A 19,412-nucleotide genomic window follows, 5' to 3' on the forward strand; every position below is an offset into this window, starting at 1 on the left:
CCAATGCAGACGCATTGTCACGCGTTCATTGTTTGGGGGCTTCAGTTGTTCCGCCCCACAGGTCGAAACAAAGGGGGGGATATGTGATAGGATCACTGGTAAAGTGGTCTGTGGCAGGTACATTTCTCCCAGATTCCTATCTTATGTGTTTTAAACCCCCAGGAGAAAGTCTGCAGTGTAGCAGGCTTGAGTCTCGGCTTTTTGAAAAGCCGGTTTGGGACCTGGGGGTTGTGGGTGAGAGGAGAGGGAGGGCTCCACCCACAGCCACTCCAGGTTTTGGGCCTTGCAGCCTGGTAACAGGCTTGTTAGGGTTTCCACCTGAGAGTGGCCAATATAAGCCTAGTTTGTTGAAGGCTGAGTGTCTCACCTGGGAGAGCAGGCAGGGAGTTTGCTCAGAGACACTTGAAAAACCTATCTGTGAGTATTGTGCTGTGCCTTTGTTGCTGGTGAGGGCATTAGGCCCTGCCAGGTTCTGGTAGTGAGGGAACCACCTGTAAAGTTAGAGCCCAGCCAGGGCTAGTATTTATGTTTATGGTTTCTTTTTGTTGTTTCAGTTTTGCACAATAAAGACTGGCGCCGATCAGCTTGTACTCGAATCCAGACTGGTGTACTGTTTCCCAGCTGCTGTGTGTGTAAGGAAGGAGACCACTACCCAGGAGAGGGACCCCTAATCTGACTGTGTCACAGTATATTTATGGCCATCACCAATTCCTTACTAGTGATATTCCACAGAGATACTGTAAATGCTCTCATGTATGCTTACATGCCACCCGTGTGCTGCAATCAAATAAATGTATCTTTATGGTCATCGACAATTCCTTATGCTGGGCATATACTACCAGATAAAATGTCTGTCAGACCGACAGACATTTTATCTGGCAGCCTGCCAGCCGCAGACGTCGCCGGCATACACTGTGAGAGAAATCTCACAGTGTATAGCCCGACATGCGCGCTCCACCCCCGGGGGAGGAGACATTTCCCTGTTCCTTCTGTAGGACGGAACACAGGAAATGTCTGTCTGTCGGCTGCGCTGGGCATACACTGCCCGATGCGGCCGACAGTTTACCCGCTAAATATCACATCGGACGGGCATGCTGGACAATCCAGCATGCCCGACCGAGCAATATTTAACCCTCGGTCGCCCCCCCACACGCTACAATTATCGCGGCGATTGGCCGATATCGGGCGGATTGTCCCGATAATTGTAGCGTGTATGGCCAGCATTACTAGTGATATTCCACAGAGATACTGTAAATGCTCACATGTATGCTTACATGAAACCTATGTACTGCAATCACATAAAGGTATCTTTATGGCCGTCACCAATTCCTTACTAGTGATATTCCACAGATATACTGTAAAAGCTCACATGTATGCTTACATGCCTACAGAAATCACATAAAGGTATCTTTATGGCCATCACCAATTCCTTAATAGTAATATTCCACAGTGATAAATGCTCACATGTATGCTTACATGCCACCCGTGTACTGCAATCTCATAAAGGTATCTTTATGGCCATCACCAATTCCTTACTAGTGGTATTCCACAGATATACTGTAAATGCTCATATGTATGCTTACATGCCACCCGTGTACTGCAGTCACATAAAGGTATCTTTATGGCCATCATCAACTCCTTACTAGTAATATTCCACAGAGATACTGTAAATGCTCACATGTATGCTTACATGCCACCCGTGTACTGCAATCACATAAAGGTATCTTTATGGCCATCACCAATTCCTTACTAGTGATATTCCACAGAGATACTTTAAATGCTCATATGTATGCTTACATGCCACCCGTGTACTGCAATCACATAAAGGTATCTTTATGGCCATCATCAACTCCTTACTAGTAATATTCCACAGAGATACTGTAAATGCTCACATGTATGCTTACATGCCACCTGTGTACTGCAATCACATAAAGATATCTTTATTGGCATCACCAATTCCTTACTACTGATATTCCACAGAGATAAATGCTCACATGTATGCTTACATTGACGATACGTGGACAAAACACGAAAAAGGTGGAGGGTTAAGGTTAGGAACCACTGGGGAGATTAGGGTTAGGCACTAAGGGGGGAGGGTTAGGTTTAGGCACTAAAGGGAAGGTTAGGGTGCAGAGTGGCGAGGGTTAGGGTTAGGTTTCAAAAAGGGAGGATTAGGAGGGGAAGGGGGAGGGGAAGTATACTTTCCCGACCCCTCTCGGAATACCAACTATCTCTATGCCGTTGTCTGTATACTGACAGGAGGCATCCCGACAGCCATCTTACATACCCATTCCGGGAGAAGGATAGGTTTAGGCACCAGGAAGGGAGGGTTAGGTGTAGGGAGAAGGGGATGGTTAGGATACCGACTGACAGGTGTCGGTATCCTAACCCTGTCGGGATGCTGAGGAGGGGATTCTGACCACTGGGATCCCGAGCACTGGCCTCCCGTACCCAATCCCTTATAATTATTAGATGAGAAATTTCCTGAAGATACCTAGAAACATCTATCACTTAAGTATGTCATAAACCATTGGAGAACATCTGTAAGGCCAACCCAATTCCAGAGTCTGAGGATTTTATATTCCACTGTGTCAAAAGCTGAATTCAGATCTAATAACACCAGCACAGAAAGTTATCCAGAATCTGTATTTAACTATGATAATTTGCTACTCTTACTAGGGCTATCTCTGTGCAGTGAGGACCATGAAAACTTTATTTAAAATGTTCAAAAATATTATTTGGACTAAAATAGTCAAATAACTGTAGATACACCATAAGATTTCACTAAAATATAGTAGTTTAGATAATGGGCTGTAATTATAAAATATCAATAGATCTAGGGCCTAATTCAGCAAGTATCGCAACTTCGATTATGCATGCAATCAGCCACGCATATGCACCGCAGTGCGCATGTGCGAACCATCCACAGTGATCTGGACTGAGATCACAGTGACTACACAGAACCATTGCAGAGTGATTGACAGGAAGCACCATTTGTGGGTGGTGATGGGGGGGTTGGCGGTGATACGCAGGCCTGCCAGTGTGGTTGAACGCCATTACAGGGGCATGCATAAATTATCCACTGCAATGCCATATGCAGCTTGAGTACTCATAGCGTGTGATGAAGTTAGCAATTCCTGAGTAAGGTCAGAGCTTGTGCAAGTGTGCGTGAGGCTGCAATTGTACTCAGTTTTACTGATGGTTTTGCAGTCTTGCTAAATATTATGGATGTTTGTAAGGCAAGATGGGCTTCCCTGTGTAGTGCTGCAACAGCATAGCGATCACAATGGATTAGCATACTATCACAGTGAGACCGTGTGTGTAATCATACAGTTGCGTTTCATAATGAATCATGCCCCAAGATTGATCTATTACAAAAGAGAATTGACTATAGCTGTCTTTAAGCCACTTCTGAAGGCAACTTTTTTTAAAAAAAGAATTGATTATAAAATACAACTTTCTTAAAATCATGGGATAATTTTACTAAGAATCTTGTTTGCCGTCGAACCCAATTCACTGGATATTGCATTTTGCACTCCAAGGACTACATTTACTAAGATCAGTGTTGATTCAAGATTGCTATCTTGGGTGAAAATATCACTTTTTTGCAAATCGGGTATTTACTATCATTAAAGTTGGGTGATTTGTTCATCTATTGGGGATGAATTCAGGTGAGTTAATGCAGCAAATTCGGACGTTTTTTTCACTAGAATTGAATTCACCATCGGCTCAAATCGGAAGTAGTGTTCATTAATTTCTGCCTAAATCGGAAATTTATCATTATTCGTTTTGCTATATTCGCCCATTTTTACAGCCAAATCAGCAATTCAATAGAAGTTTCAAATGCACCACCTCATGAGCTGTGAGTTGCCATCAAACATACACAAATTAGTGTGATTTGTGAATGTTTACTAGTGAATAGTGTATTTTTAGGGTTCATTATTGAAAAAAAAAATTGATGTGGGGTCCCCCACCAAAAGCTTAACTTGCCCCGGACTGGTCAGCCAGTTCTGGTTCCGAAAATTATGGGGAACAAAGTGTGTAGGATTCCACCATAATTTAAGAACCAGCACCTGGCTGCAGGGCCTGTGCTGGTTTTAAATATAGGGGGGAAAATGCATAGAGCACCCCCTATATTTAAAACCAGCACCGGACCCCAACCAACCGGGGTGTAATTCGACAGCCAGGAGACACTATTACTGGGTCTCCATGGCCAAATCATTCTCACCCCAAGCCAGTCAGGCCAAGCAGGGGATCTCAGGGGAGGTGGGGACCCCCCAAAAAAGGGGTCCTCCCTCTCTCAAAACCCCAGGCTTGGTCTGAAGCCAGGGGCTCTTCCCCGCACCCCTAGAGCGGTGGGTACGGGGTTAATAAAGTGTTAAATAGTATTAAACTATTGTATTTTACAGTGGAACTACAGGTGCCAGCATGCCTGCCCTGTGGCACTTGTGGAACTACAAGTGCCAGCAGGCGGCCGGCACCTGTACCTCCACTGTAAAATAAATAGTGGAAAAAGACACAACACTCACAGCGTAGATGGTATAAATGTATTACATACCTACCTCAATCACACATAATTACCTGCTACCAGATGTTCTGTCCCCTTGTCCCCATAGAAACCAATGGGTATACCTGAAAAAAAGGTCCTATACTCACCTCCATTCTGGCACCACTCTCCATAGCATCCACGATCTTGGCAAAACAAATAAATGACTTACACGAACCATGCCGAACATGTGTAAATTTATGTTGTTACATATGCTTACACCTCGCAAAATGACAGATGACTGAAATCATCTGTTATTTCTCACGGGCCGCTAGCCAATCAGCACCCACTTTACATGTAGCAGCCACTCAATGGCTGGGAACCACGTGAAACCAGCCAACGAGCAGTAACTACATGTAAAGCAGCCATGGATTCTCTAGCAGCCGGTTAGAAATAACAGATGATTTGGTCATCTGTCATTTTGCGAGGTGTAAGTATATGTAACAACATATACTTACACATGTTCGGTATGGTTCATGTAAGTCATTTTTTTATTTTGCCAAGATCCTGGATGCTACAGAGAGCGGCACCAGAATGGAGGGGAGTATAGGATTTTTTTCAGTTACACCCAATGGATTCTATGGGAAGAAGGGGACAGAACATCTGGCAGCAGGTAAGTATGTGTGAATGAGATAGATGTGTAATAAATGTACACTATCTACGTTGTGTGTGTGTGTCTTTTTTAAACTATTTAACAGTGGGGGTACGGGTGCCGGCCGCCTGCTGGCACTTGTAGTTCCACAAGTATCAAAGGGTAGGCATGCTGGCACCTGTAATTCCACTGTAAAATACAATAGTTTAATACTATTTAACACTTTATTACCCCCATACCCACTGCTCCAGGGGTGTGGGGAAGCGCCCCAGGCTTCAGACCAAGCCTGGGGTTTTGGGAGAGGGGGTCCCCTTTTTGGGGGGGTCCCCACCTCCCCTGAGATCCCCGACTTGGCCTAACCAGCTTGGGGTGAGAATGCTTTGGCCATGGAGACCCGGTAATAAGGTCTCCTGGCTGTGGCATACACCGAGGTTGGTTTGGATCCAGAGCTGGTTTTAAATATAGGGGGACCCCTACACAATTTTTCCCCCTATATTTAAAACCAGCACAGGCCCTGCAGCCAGGTGCTGGTTCCTAAGTTACAGTGGAACCCTACTCATTTTGTTCCCTGTCATTTTTGGAAACAGGACTGGCTGACCAGTCCAGGGCTGGAACCCCACATCATTTTTAACAAATAAATGAACCCTTAAATATAAAAAAACAAACAGCCTGCACATATTTTACTGATATATGCAGACTGCTTGTTCGGGGGAGAAAGTCGGGCAGGCAAATCGGGGTTTCAACATGGACAGGACTGATCAAACACACCATCAAACAAAACAATCCTGTCAAAACCGGGAGCATGGTAATCTCCCGATTTTTAAAGTGAAAAAAACGTCCATTTTTGAACAATCACATCAGAGTTCAAAAATGGGTCAAATCGGGACCAAAACGATTCTTAGTAAATTTACCCCCAAATCTCAAATTTACTATGAATTAGGGGTGTGCACCGGACACTTTTCGTGTTTTGTGTTTTGGTTTTGGATCTGGATCTTTCTTCGTGTTTTGGATCTGGATTGGTTTTGCCAAAACCACCCTTCCGTGTTTTGGGTTCTGGGTTTTGTGTTTTGGATCTGGATTTTTTCTTAAAAAATAAAAAAAAAACGCTAAAATCACATAAATGGGCCTTTTTTTGTTCCTACGCTATTAATAACCCCAATAACATTAATTTCCACTCATTTCCACTCTATTCTGAACACCTCACACCTCACAATATTGTTTTTAGGCCAAAAGGTTGTACCGAGGAAGCTGGATGACTATGCTAAGCGACACAAGGGGGCGGCACAAACACGTGGCCCATCTAGGAGTGGCACTGCAGTGGCAGACAGGAAGCCAATCAGCGTTATGGTGCCCATTTGCATGTAGCACGAACCCGGGAGATCCGTGCTACATGCATCTGTGTGATTGGCACAGAGCAATGACAGGTCCGTGAGACCCGTCTGTGCTGCTGTGGTAAAAAAAAAAAAAAAAAACCTGTGTAAAAAAAGAAAAAAATGGCGTGCACCCCCCCAAAAAAGAGCAACCAGCCCCGGGCATTAGTAACCCAGTGCTGGGTGTGCTTAAATACAGGGGACAAACGACGTAGGGGTCCCCTGTACTTAAGCACAACCAGCACCGGGCTAGTCAGAACCAGCGCTGGTTGCCAAAATACGGGGGACAAACGACGTAGGGGTCCCCTGTATTCTGCGCAACCAGCTCTGGGCTCTGATCCGGTCCTGGTTCTGGAAATATAGGGGACAAAAAATGAGTAGGGTTCCCCTGTATGTTCCAGAACCAGCACTGGACTTTTTCTAGTGGGGGGCTGATGCCACAGCCAGGGGAGCCCTTTCACCGGGCCCCCCAGCCGCAGCATCAACCCTGACCGCTAGTCAGCCCAGGCCGGGGATCCCTGGAGAGCTGGGGACCCCCCCAATAAAGGGGTCACCCTCTCCAGGGCACCCCAGGCCCAGGCTGATAGCCCGGGGCTATCCCCGCCACCCCTGGTGGCGGTGGGTGGCGGGTTGATTGTGTGGTGTGGTGTAAATAAAGAATATCAAACATTGTCTTTACAAGTAGAACTGCAAGTCCCAGCTAGCCTGCCCCGCATGCTGGTACTTGGAGAACCACAAGTACCAGCATGCAGGGCATTAAGGGCCCACTAGTACCTGTAGTTCACCTGTAAAAAAAATGTTTAAAAAAACACAGGACACACACACCGTGACAGTATAAGTTTATTAAACATACATACACACACACACATGTACACATACTCACCTATGTAACCTGTAGCATCGGTCCACTTGTCCGGTAAAGTATCCATAGGGGACCTGTGAAAAAAACATACTCACCATCTCCTATGCGAGGTTCTGTCCTCTTCGTTCCAAAGTAGGCATCCCCAGACTTGGCAAAAAAAAAAAACGAAAACGCGATCCACGAACTTAGTACCGTTCTATAGAACGGTACTTCCCGAATGAGAGCTTAGCGGCGGGGTATCACCATGGAAACCCCGCTGCTAAGCGTTCATTGGCTGAGAGAGGTCATCTCCCGTCTCTCAGCCAATGAACGGCTCCCTCCATTGTAGTCAATGGTGGGAACCGCAGGGTAAACTTTAATAACCTTGCGGCTCCCAGCATTGACTACAATGGAGGGAGCCGTTCATTGGCTGAGAGACGGGAGATGACCTCTCTCAGCCAATGAACGCTTAGCAGCGGGGTTTCCATGGTGATACCCCGCCGCTAAGCTCTCATTCGGGAAGTACCGTTCTATAGAACGGTACTAAGTTCGTGGATCGCGTTTTCGTTTTTTTTTTTTGCCAAGTCCGGGGATGCCTACTTTGGAACGAAGAGGACAGAACCTCGCATAGGAGATGGTGAGTATGTTTTTTTTCACAGGTCCCCTATGGATACTTTACCGGACAAGTGGACCGATGCTACAGGGTTACATAGGTGAGTATGTGTACATGTGTGTGTGTGTATGTTTAATAAACTTATACTGTCACGGTGTGTGTGTCCTGTGTTTTTTTTAAACATTTTTTTTACAGGTGAACTACAGGTACTAGTGGGCCCTTAATGCCCTGCATGCTGGTACTTGTGGTTCTCCAAGTACCAGCATGCGGGGCAGGCTTGCTGGGACTTGCAGTTCTACTTGTAAAGACAATGTTTGATATTCTTTATTTACACCACACCACACAATCAACCCGCCACCCACCGCCACCAGGGGTGGCGGGGATAGCCCCGGGCTATCAGCCTGGGCCTGGGGTGCCCTGGAGAGGGTGACCCCTTTATTGGGGGGGTCCCCAGCTCTCCAGGGATCCCCGGCCTGGGCTGACTAGCGGTCAGGGCTGATGCTGCGGCTGGGGGGCCCGGTGAAAGGGCTCCCCTGGCTGTGGCATCAGCCCCCCGCTAGAAAAAGTCCAGTGCTGGTTCTGGAACATACAGGGGAACCCTACTCATTTTTTTCCCCTGTATTTCCAGAACCAGGACCGGATCAGAGCCCAGAGCTGGTTGCGCAGAATATGGGGGACCCCTACATCGTTTGTCCCCCGTATTTTGGCAACCAGCTCTGGTTCTGACTAGCCCGGTGCTGGTTGTGTTTAAGTACAGGGGACCCCTACGTCGTTTGTCCCCTGTATTTAAGCACACCCAGCACTGGGTCACTAATGCCCGGGGCTGGTTGCTCTTTTTTTTGGGGGGGGCACGCCATTTTTTTCTCTTTTTACACAGGTTTTTTTTTTTTTATTTACCACAGCAGCACAGACGGGTCTCACGGACCCGTTAGTGCTCTGTGTCAATCACACAGATGCATGTAGCACGGATCTCACGAGTCCGTGCTACATGCAAATGAGCACCATAATGCTGATTGGCTGAGAGCCGTGACAGACGGCTCTGTCAGCCAATCAGCACTTTGCCCATTAAAGGCAAAGGCATTTTTTTTTAAATGGCCACTCGAGGCAAAACCTCGAGATCCGACAGCAGATCTCGAGGTTTTGCCTCGGGAGAGGGATCCGGGGCAGACAGGGAGATCCGAGCTTGGGCTCGGATCGCCCCGGATCCCCGAAGTTCGGGTGGGTTCGGTTCTCAGGGAACCGAACCCGCTCATCCCTACTATGAATTGTATTTACAGTATCTGTCAGTTTTGATTCAATTGGGATTCTCTGCAAATTGTGGCATATACAATTTGAATAGTAATATATATATATATATATATATATATATATATTCAGAAATCCACTGCACTTGCCACTCCTAGATTTGGGGTGCAGACCTGCACTCGCCATTCCCAGGACTGGGGTGCAAGTGGCCTGTGACCACATTGCTTAAATAAATAAAAACAGAAAACCCAGCACTCACCATGTTTAAACACTCACAATGATGTATAAATAAGTAAATAAATAATGGGGATTTAGATCATGGATTGATCAATGCATTTAAGCCCACAGCTCACATCACGGGACCCCACTTTCTGCAGGTCCTACACTATCCGTCACACTGATGGAAACCTGTTAGCTGCTATCACATAGTTTAGACTGAAAAAATGTTACCTGGTTTAAAGCTCACCTGCCAGCTAATGGCTTTTAAAGGTAAGGCAGTCACCTGACATAGCTTCTATCACACTACCAAAAAGACAGCTGACACAGGTTAATATAAACGAGTTTGCACATGGGGTGCATGAGAAAGCTATGATCACAAAAGGTTATTAAAAATTAACCGCATAAACAAAGTCATAAATCCACTGCACTCGCCACTCCTAGATTTGGGGTGCAGACCTGTGATGTGGGCTGCGGGCTTAAATGCATTGATCAATCCATGAACTAAATCCCCGTTATTTATTTACTTATTATACATCATTGTGAGTGTTTAAACATGGTGAGTGCTGGGTTTTCTGTAAATATATATATATATATATAATATATATATATATATAAACGACAGGCTCAATCCACGGCACTCGACCATCTGGGGTGCCATTGGTATGTGACCACACCATCTGCATAAAAAGTATCATACAAACTCGGCACTCACATGCTTTTCAAACTGCAACTCCTTTGAACATAGGGAATGTTGGTTCCAAAATATTGCAATAATTTGTTAAGCTGGCCACTGCTTCACGGTCATTCCCATCCCCAGATGGTCGAGTGCCGTGGATTGAGCCTGTCGTTTATTTAAATTTTGTGGTCACACTTGCTAGGGCACCCTGTTTTTCAAATGTAAGACAAACTTTTTTCTTTTTCCAGGTGCTTATTAACTGATAGCCCTGGGTGTGGTCCTGTCTCTTTAAGGCAGGACCCAGTTTTCTGTTTAAAATGTAAGCAAGCTTGAGGTCAAGATGGCAGATCAAGTTCATTTATTTGAGAATCAGTGTAGGGACTGGCTAGATGGGAATGACCGTGAAGCGGTGGCCAGCTTAACAAATTATTGCAATATTTTGGAACCAACATTCCCTATGTTCAAAGGAGTTGCAGTTTGAAAAGCATGTGAGTGCCGAGTTTGGATGATATTTTTATGTAGATGGTGTGGTCACATACCAAGGGCACCCCAGATGGTCGAGTGCCGTGGATTGAGCCTGTCGTTTATTTAAATTTTGTGGTCACACTTGCTAGGGCACCCTGTTTTTCAAATGTAAGACAAACTTTTTTCTTTTTCCAGGTGCTTATTAACTGATAGCCCTGGGTGTGGTCCTGTCTCTTTAAGGCAGGACCCAGTTTTCTGTTTAAAATGTAAGCAAGCTTGAGGTCAAGATGGCAGATCAAGTTCATTTATTTGAGAATCAGTGTAGGGACTGGCTAGATGGGAATGACCGTGAAGCGGTGGCCAGCTTAACAAATTATTGCAATATTTTGGAACCAACATTCCCTATGTTCAAAGGAGTTGCAGTTTGAAAAGCATGTGAGTGCCGAGTTTGTATGATATATTTTTTATATATATATATATATATATATATTAGGGGTGAGCGGGTTCGGATTTCTGAAATCCGAACCCCCCCGATCCGAGTCCGATCCGAATCAGGCTCGACTTTTCCCGCCTGACTCGGATCTGAAATCGAGGCAAAACGTCATCATCCCGCCTTCCGAGTCTCGCGGGTTTTGGATCCTATATAAGGTACCCACGTCGGCGCCATTTTCTCACTCGGCTGTGGACAGTGAAGAGGGAGGGTGGGAGTTAGGGCTGTGTAGTGTAGTGTAGTGTAGTGCTGCTGTTGTCCACTACTTCAAAGTCCATAGGGGCTGGCTGTGTTGTGCTGTGCTGCTGTTGTTAATAGGGGCTGTGTCCACTACTTCAAAGTCCATAGGGGCTGGCTGGACTGTGTTGTGCAGTCAGTTCTCCATAGGGGCTGTGTCCACTCCAAAGTCCTGTGCAGTGTCCCAGTCCTAAAGAGGTGCTGTAGTGTTGTCCAGGGGGTGCTCTGTCCATCAGGGGTGCTCCCCCCAAGTGCTAAAAAAATAATATATTTTCTGTGTTTGTGAATTGTGTGTGCAGTAGCCGCACGTGCATCAACAAAGTAGTGCCAAGCGTGCGCCTGTGTCATAAGTAAAGGGCCGGCTGGCTTGACCGTTAAAGGGTGCTGTAACCCCCGAAAGTACACTCCAGTCCAAACCAAAAAAAAATTATTTTCTGTGTTTGTGAATTGTGTGCGCAGTAGCCGCACGTGCATCAACAAAGTAGTGCCAAGCGTTCGCCTGTGTCATAAGTAAAGGGCCGGCTGGCTTGACCGTTAAGGGTGCTGTAACCCCCGAAAGTACACTCCAGTCCAAACCAAAAAAAAAATTATTTTCTGTATTTGTGAATTGTGTGCGCAGTAGCTGCACGTGCATCAACAAAGTAGTGCCAAGCGTGCGCCTGTGTCATAAGTAAAGGGCCGGCTGGCTTGACCGTTAAGGGTGCTGTAACCCCCGAAAGTACACTCCAGTCCAAACCAAAAAAAAAATTATTTTCTGTGTTTGTGAATTGTGTGCGCAGTAGCCGCACGTGCATCAACAAAGTAGTGCCAAGCGTGCGCCTGTGTCATAAGTAAAAGGCCGGCTGGCTTGACCGTTAAGGGTGCTGTAACCCCCGAAAGTACACTCCAGTCCAAACCAAAAAAAAAATTATTTTCTGTGTTTGTGAATTGTGTGCGCAGTAGCCGCACGTGCATCAACAAAGTAGTGCCAAGCGTGCGCCTGTGTCATAAGTAAAGGGCCGGCTGGATTGACCGTTAAAGGGTTCTGTAACCCCCAAAGTACACTCCAAAACAAAAAAATATATATTTTCTGTGTTTGTGACTTGTGTGCACTGTGGCTGCACGTGCATCAACAAAGGAGCAGCGCCAAGCGTGCACCTGTGTCCCATAAGTAAAGAGCCGGCTGGCTCATTTCTTAAAGGGTGGTGTAACCCACAAAGTGCACTACTCTCCAGCAAAAATAAAAAAATATTTTCTGTGTTTGTGTGCGCTTTAGCCGCACGTATATATCAATATAACATAAATGGAGGACCACACTTTCTCCGATAAAAATAAAATAGGGAAAGATCAAGAACCACTTCCTCCTAGTGCTGTTGCTGCTGCTGGGAGTTGTTCATCATCCCAGAGAGGAAGTAGGAACATCTCTACTTTTACTAAACAATTGACCCTCCAACAGTCCCTAGCGATGAGGATGAAGTACGACAGCAGTCATCCTGAAGCAAAACGTATAACTGAGGCCTTGACTGCTATGTTGGTGTTAGACGTGCGTCCGGTATCCGCCATTAGTGCAGTGGGATTTAGACAATTGATGGAGGTAGTGTGTCCTCGGTTCCAAATCCCATCTAGATTCCACCAGCATCCTCAAAGCAGCAGCGACAAGCGTGCGTCTGTCTGTTAAAGGGTGGTGACACCCTCAAAGTGTGCTACACAAACAATTAAAATATTGTTCTTTTTTTTCTGTCTTTGTGAAATGTGTGGGCTGTAGCCGCACCTGCATCCTTAAAGCAGCAGCGACAAGCGTGCGTCTGTCTGTTAAAGGGTGGTGACACCCTCAAAGTGTGCTACACAAACAATTAAAATATTGTTCTTTTTTTTTCTGTCTTTGTGAATTGTGTGGGCTGTAGCCGCACTTGCATCCTCAAAGCAGCAGCGACAAGCGTGCGTCTGTCTGTTAAAGGGTGTTGTAACTCTCAAAGTGCTCCAAAAAATAAAATAAAAATTTTAATGTGTTTGTGACTTGTGTGCGATGTAGCCGCACTTGCATCCTCAAAGCAGCAGCGACAAGCGTGCGTCTGTCTGTTAAAGGGTGGTGACACCCTCAAAGTGTGCTACACAAACAATAAAAATATTCTTCTTCTTTTTTCTGTCTTTGTGAATTGTGTGGGCTGTAGCCGCACCTGCATCCTTAAAGCAGCAGCGACAAGCGTGCGTCTGTCTGTTAAAGGGTGGTGACACCCTCAAAGTGTGCTACACAAACAATTAAAATATTGTTCTTTTTTTTTCGGTCTTTGTGAAATGTGTGGGCTGTAGCCGCACCTGCATCCTTAAAGCAGCAGCGACAAGCGTGCGTCTGTCTGTTAAAGGGTGGTGTAACTCTCAAAGTGCTCCAAAATATAAAAAACTATTTTTTTAATGTGTTTGTGACTTGTGTGCTATGTAGCCGCACTTGCATCCTCAAAGCAGCAGCGACAAGCGTGCGTCTGTCTGTTAAAGGGTGGTGACACCCTCAAAGTGTGCTACACAAACAATAAAAATATTCTTCTTTTTTCTGTCTTTGTGAATTGTGTGGGCTGTAGCCGCACCTGCATCCCAAAAGCAGCAGCGACAAGCGTGCGTCTGTCTGTTAAAGGGTGGTGACACCCTCAAAGTGTGCTACACAAACAATTAAAATATTGTTCTTTTTTTTCCGGTCTTTGTGAAATGTGTGGGCTGTAGCCGCACTTGCATCCTCAAAGCAGCAGCGACAAGCGTGCGTCTGTCTGTTAAAGGGTGGTGTAACCCTCAAAGTGCGCTCCACAAACAATAAAAATATTCTTTTTTTTTTTCTGTCTTTGTGAATTGTGTGGGCTGTAGCCGCACTTGCATCCTCAAAGCAGCAGCGACAAGCATGCGTCTGTCTGTTAAAGGATTACATCGGTGACAGCATCCAAGTAGGCATGTCAGACAGTCCGTACCTGTACTGGCAGGAAAAAGAAGCAATTTGGAGGTCCCTGTACAAACTGGCTCTATTTTACCTGAGTTGCCCCCCCTCCAGTGTGTAATCCGAAAGAGTGTTTAGTGCAGCCGGGAACCTTGTCAGCGAAAGGCCTAGGAGGTTGCTTCCACAAAATGTGGAGAATATGATGTTCATAAAATGAATTATCAACTCTTCCAGGGAGACCAGCCTCCAGAACGTACAGAGGGACCTGTGGTTCCAGCAGGGACGAATTAATACTCTGTGAGGATGAGGATGTACACACTGAAGAGGGTGAGGAATCGGTGGATGAGGAGGATGAGGATGACATCTTGCCTCCGTAGAGCCAGTTTGTGCAGGGACAGATTAATTGCCAAATTGTTTTGTGGGGGCCCAAACGAACCAATCATTTCAGCAACAGTTGTGTGGCAGACCCTGGCGCTGAAATGATTGGTTTGTTAAAGTGTGCATGTCCTGTTTATACAACATAAGGGTGGGTGGGAGGGCCCAAGGACAATTCCATCTTGCACCTCTTTTTTTTCTTTGCATTATGTACAGTTTGGGGCCTAGTTTTTCAAACTGCCATCCTGTCTGCCACTGCAGTTTCACGCCTAGATGGGTCACGTGTTTGTGCCGCCCACTCGTGTCGCTTAGCATAGTCATCCAGCTACCTCGGTGCAACCTTTTGGACATAAAAACACTATTGTGAGGTGTGAGGTGTTCAGAATAGACTGGAAATGAGTGGAAATTAAGGTTATTGAGGTTAATAATAGCATAGGAGCAGAAAAACCCACAAATTCTGTGATTTTAGCTGTTTTTATGCTTTTTTTCAAAAAAATACAGATCCAAAACACAAAACCCAGAACCCAAAACACGGAAGGGTGGTTTTGGCAAAACCAATCCAGATCCAAAACACGAAGAAAGATCCAGATCCAAAACCAAAACACAAAACACGAAAAGTGGCCGGTGCACACCCCTAATAAATAAATATATATATATATATATATACTGTATATTAGTCTTTTTTTGCTTGAACTTGCATATCCAGCAATTCCAGCAATTCTCCTGAAACTAAATCAATTAACAATTGAATTGGTTTCAGGAGAATTGTGGGGATTTGTGAGTTCAAGCGAAAAAAGACCAATATGATTGTAATCCCAATAAATTTTCATAAATATTCTGGTTGCTCCTGGGTCCTTCCATTTACAGTATATTGTAGAATCAAAAATAGAGACAGCTTTGCCCAAACACAAAAAAATAGCATGTTTCTGCCATGTTTAAATCGCAGACAGTGATGCAGCTGAGTTTATCTTCATTTATAAGCATCATGATTAAGGCTAGATGAATATAAAAACTTTCAGCATTCAAAATCATTACTGATTTGGTCATCTACTGATTTTGCAATGCAAGATGTGATTTCACAAACACGATTCTTAGCAAAATCTGTGATTTGTATGAATGTCAATGTTAGGGTTCAAGGTTTGGGCCAATGTTTGAATTTGCTGCGTTTAGTCATTGAGGTGTGATTTGGGCTTTATTAAATCCCCGGTTTGCAAAATCGCACCAATATCTCCAAAAAACACAGAATCAACCAAACATGATTCTTAGTAAATTTTTCCCTTAAAGTCCTAAAAAATGTTGTAAGCATTGGATCTAAAGGACAATAGGGAGGAGTTGAAACAGTTTCAGACCAGGAGAGGTGAACCCTACATTGCTGACACAGGTGTTATGAATCACTGGGAGAATTCACAGGAAAAAGGATTATCTTAAGAGGTGTGAATCGATAGATTAAAAGGCTTTGAGTAGTCTATTGATGAGTAGTCAATTAATAAAGAAGCTTTGAGGACTGGAGTGTATTTGATTGGAGTGTGGCCTGATGACCAAGTTGCAGCCTTGAGGACTGATATAAACTTGGCTTTTGGCAGCCTTGAGGGCTGATGTGTACTTGACTGGTTGCAGCCTTGAGGGCTGAGGGCTGGTAGCAGCCTTGAGGGCTGATGTGTACTTGGCTGGTTGCAGCTTAAGGGCTGAGGTATACTTGGCTGGTAGCAGCTTTGAGGGCTGATGTGTAGCCTGGAATCCCCACAGATGCTGGAGTGTGGCAGAGACTGCTGTGATTTAAATAACTGACACACATACTGTAGTACAGCAAAAACTGGTGTGATGTTAATAATAGGTAGTATACACAGACGCTGAAGTGCGGCAGGGACTGCTGTGGTGTAGTAGCAGAAAGTCCAGATAGACACTGAAGTGAGTCAGAGGCTGCTGATGTAATTAGCGATAGCCCATGCAGACATTGACGTGCGGTAGTGACTGCAATGATGTAACTGGCAGATAATCCACACAGATGCTGAAGAGATGGCTGTGGAGTACTGGCTGAAAGTCCACACAGATGCTGAAGTGCAGCAGAGACAGTTTGAGATACACGCTGGACATGGGGAGCTGGAGCATATAGAAACATACACTTACTCACAGGAAACGGAAGCTACGTACTGAACACTATAGCTGGCATCATAGCAGAGAACCAGCGGGGGTAAAAAGGAAGAAGATCCAATCAGTGAAGGGAGAAGGTGACAGAGCAGTAAGGTAAGAGGACTTTACGGAGCAGCAGTGCGGCATCCATGTCTACTAGCAATCGGCCTGAGAAAACTTCCTGGAGCACTGTTGTCCAAAAAGACGCAACAGTGGGTTGTGACAACAGTTACATTATTACAGTGGATGGATCCACATTCCAGATACATATTACAAAATATAAAGTACAATATATATGGTTCCGAAGAGTTTTGCTGCATACCTAGAGGACCTTCAGAATCATAATAATCCCTTACTGTACAGTATATGCCTATGCACATAGCAATACTACACTACTCTATTTTTGTTTCTTTGTAAACCAGATTCCTACATATAAAGACTACAAGCACTGCTAAAGTAAGCCCACTCAGATAAGCTTTCAATTTACTTATTGGTTTGGTGCATGTTCACTTTTTTGCATTGTACAAGCACAATTTTACTCAGCTATACTTCACTATATGAGCAATAAATTTTCTCTTACTCTACAAATATATGTTCGAAAAACAGCAGGTACCTTGGAAGGCTGCCATCTAACTTTTAGAGGGAGTGAATTTATTTATAGCTTAGCAAAAAGACTTGTGTCTAGGGATATTATAGGTATATATTTTATGACTGCTTTAAAGAATGGCCTGAATGTCAGATAAATCACTATAATAATACTGCAACTCATAGCACAAAAATATTTTAACTTAATATAATGCAGGTTCAGTGGTACTAGTTTGCAACCTATGAATGCATAAACCACCTCAAAAAGATCTGTGGCGTATTGTGGACAAAGCACTTAAAGCATATGCTCTGTGTGCCAATGGAAGCAGAGGGCAACACACAATTGACAGTCAAATGGCAGTATCATTGTAAAGTGTGTGAGCAGAGGGGTGGGGGAGTGCTCTTTTATACTGAGGGGTGGAGGAGTCCTCTTTTATACTGAGAGGTGGTCGGGTCAATTTATACAGAGGAGCGGTGGAATGTTTTTATAACAGAGGGGTTGCAGGAGTGCTCTTTTATACAGAGAGTGGGGAAAAGCTCTTTTATACAGAAGGGTGGGGTAGTGCTTTTTTATACTGAGGGGTGGAGGAGTCCTCTTTTATAGTGAGGGGTGAGGGTGCACTTTTAAACAAATGGTGGTGGAGTGTCTTTTTATACAGAGGGGTGGGGGCTCTGTGGAATAAAGTGAACTGAATGTCACTGTATGGCAAAATGTGAACCAGGGATGTTCAAGGCATAATGGAAACCTAGAGCACCATAGCATGTGCTTTCTCAGGATGCCATAGCTCTACACCATGCCTCTAAATGGGATACAGTCAAGAAGCCAACGGTCGCAATGCTGACCGCCGGCTTCCCGACTGTCAAATCCTGGCAAGGTACTAATGACAGGAGTCAAAATCCCGACGCCTGTCATTAGACCTAGGCTGGGAGCCCATCACCCAGCATACCGATTGACGGTAAGCTGGGCACCGGGCATGGACAGCCGCGAAGGGGAGTGTTAGGTTATGGGCTACCAGGTGGACTTAGCGTTAGGCACCCCCCTGGGAGGTTTAGGGTTAGGCTAGGGGAAGGGGGTTAGGGTTAGGCACCTCCAGGAGAGGTTAGGGTTAGGCACCCATCCGGGAGACTTATGTTTAGGCTGCAGCGAAGGGGGGGTTAGGTTTAGGCACTTAGGGGGGTTAGGCACTAGGGGGGGAGGTTAGGGTTAGGCACCCCTAAAGGAGTGTTAGGGTTAGGGAGGAGAATAGGGTTAGTTATACTTACCTTTTTAGCTGTCGGGATCTTCACCTCTGCCAGGCTTCCGCTGTTGGGATTTGCGGCCAACAATATTACATACCGATTCCCTTTTGAATAGGATTGAAAATGTATATTTGCACACTTTTCTGCAGCATATCAGGAGGCTCAGTAGACAGATCAATGTGGAGCTGTGGAGTGTCCTGCTGAAGGCAAGGGAGCTGAGCTTGTTCCTGGGGACTAGTTGGAGATTCCACCAGACAGAATCCAAGTAAAGAGAATGACAGAGAAAGAAGATATGTAAAATGGCAGTACCTTGCATGCAACAGCCAATTATTATAACACGAGTCCAGGGTCTTGATGAAAGAATCTCCAGTTAATTTTATTTGAGAGCACAAAATAAACAAAACATAAAAATAAATCCTAGCCTGTCTGGCTCTAACAATTCTCTCTCTCAAGGTGAAAGGACCTAGGTACCAACTCACAAAATAATATTTAGCACAGCACTTACAAACACACGCAATGGTGTTTATATATCTCTCTCTCTCTCTGCAGTCCTCAACCAGCTCCCCAGGCTGTGAGAGACAGACTAGAAAAACTGACCCAATGTTTATCAGCCTCTTACAGGCCGTCTGGCAATCAAGATTGCTAATTAGATAACTGTCTACCAGGAAAAACATGGGGCATATATATCTCCCTCTGATAATTTTCCCAGTGCTTTTGTCACATATGCCACACTAATGTTACAATCTGTGGGGCAGAACAACTGTAGTCCCTAAACAAAAGCTACAGGTCAAGGCATCTGCATTGGACAGTTGTCTTCCTGGCATATGTTCTACTGAGACTGAAAACATTTTCAATGCCAAGAACCATCTTGTTAGTTTCCCATTGCTCTC

This window comes from Taudactylus pleione, unplaced genomic scaffold (assembly GCF_031769625.1).
Source record: "Taudactylus pleione unplaced genomic scaffold, aTauple2 ptg000211l, whole genome shotgun sequence".
Classification (NCBI taxonomy): Eukaryota; Metazoa; Chordata; class Amphibia; order Anura; family Myobatrachidae; genus Taudactylus; species Taudactylus pleione.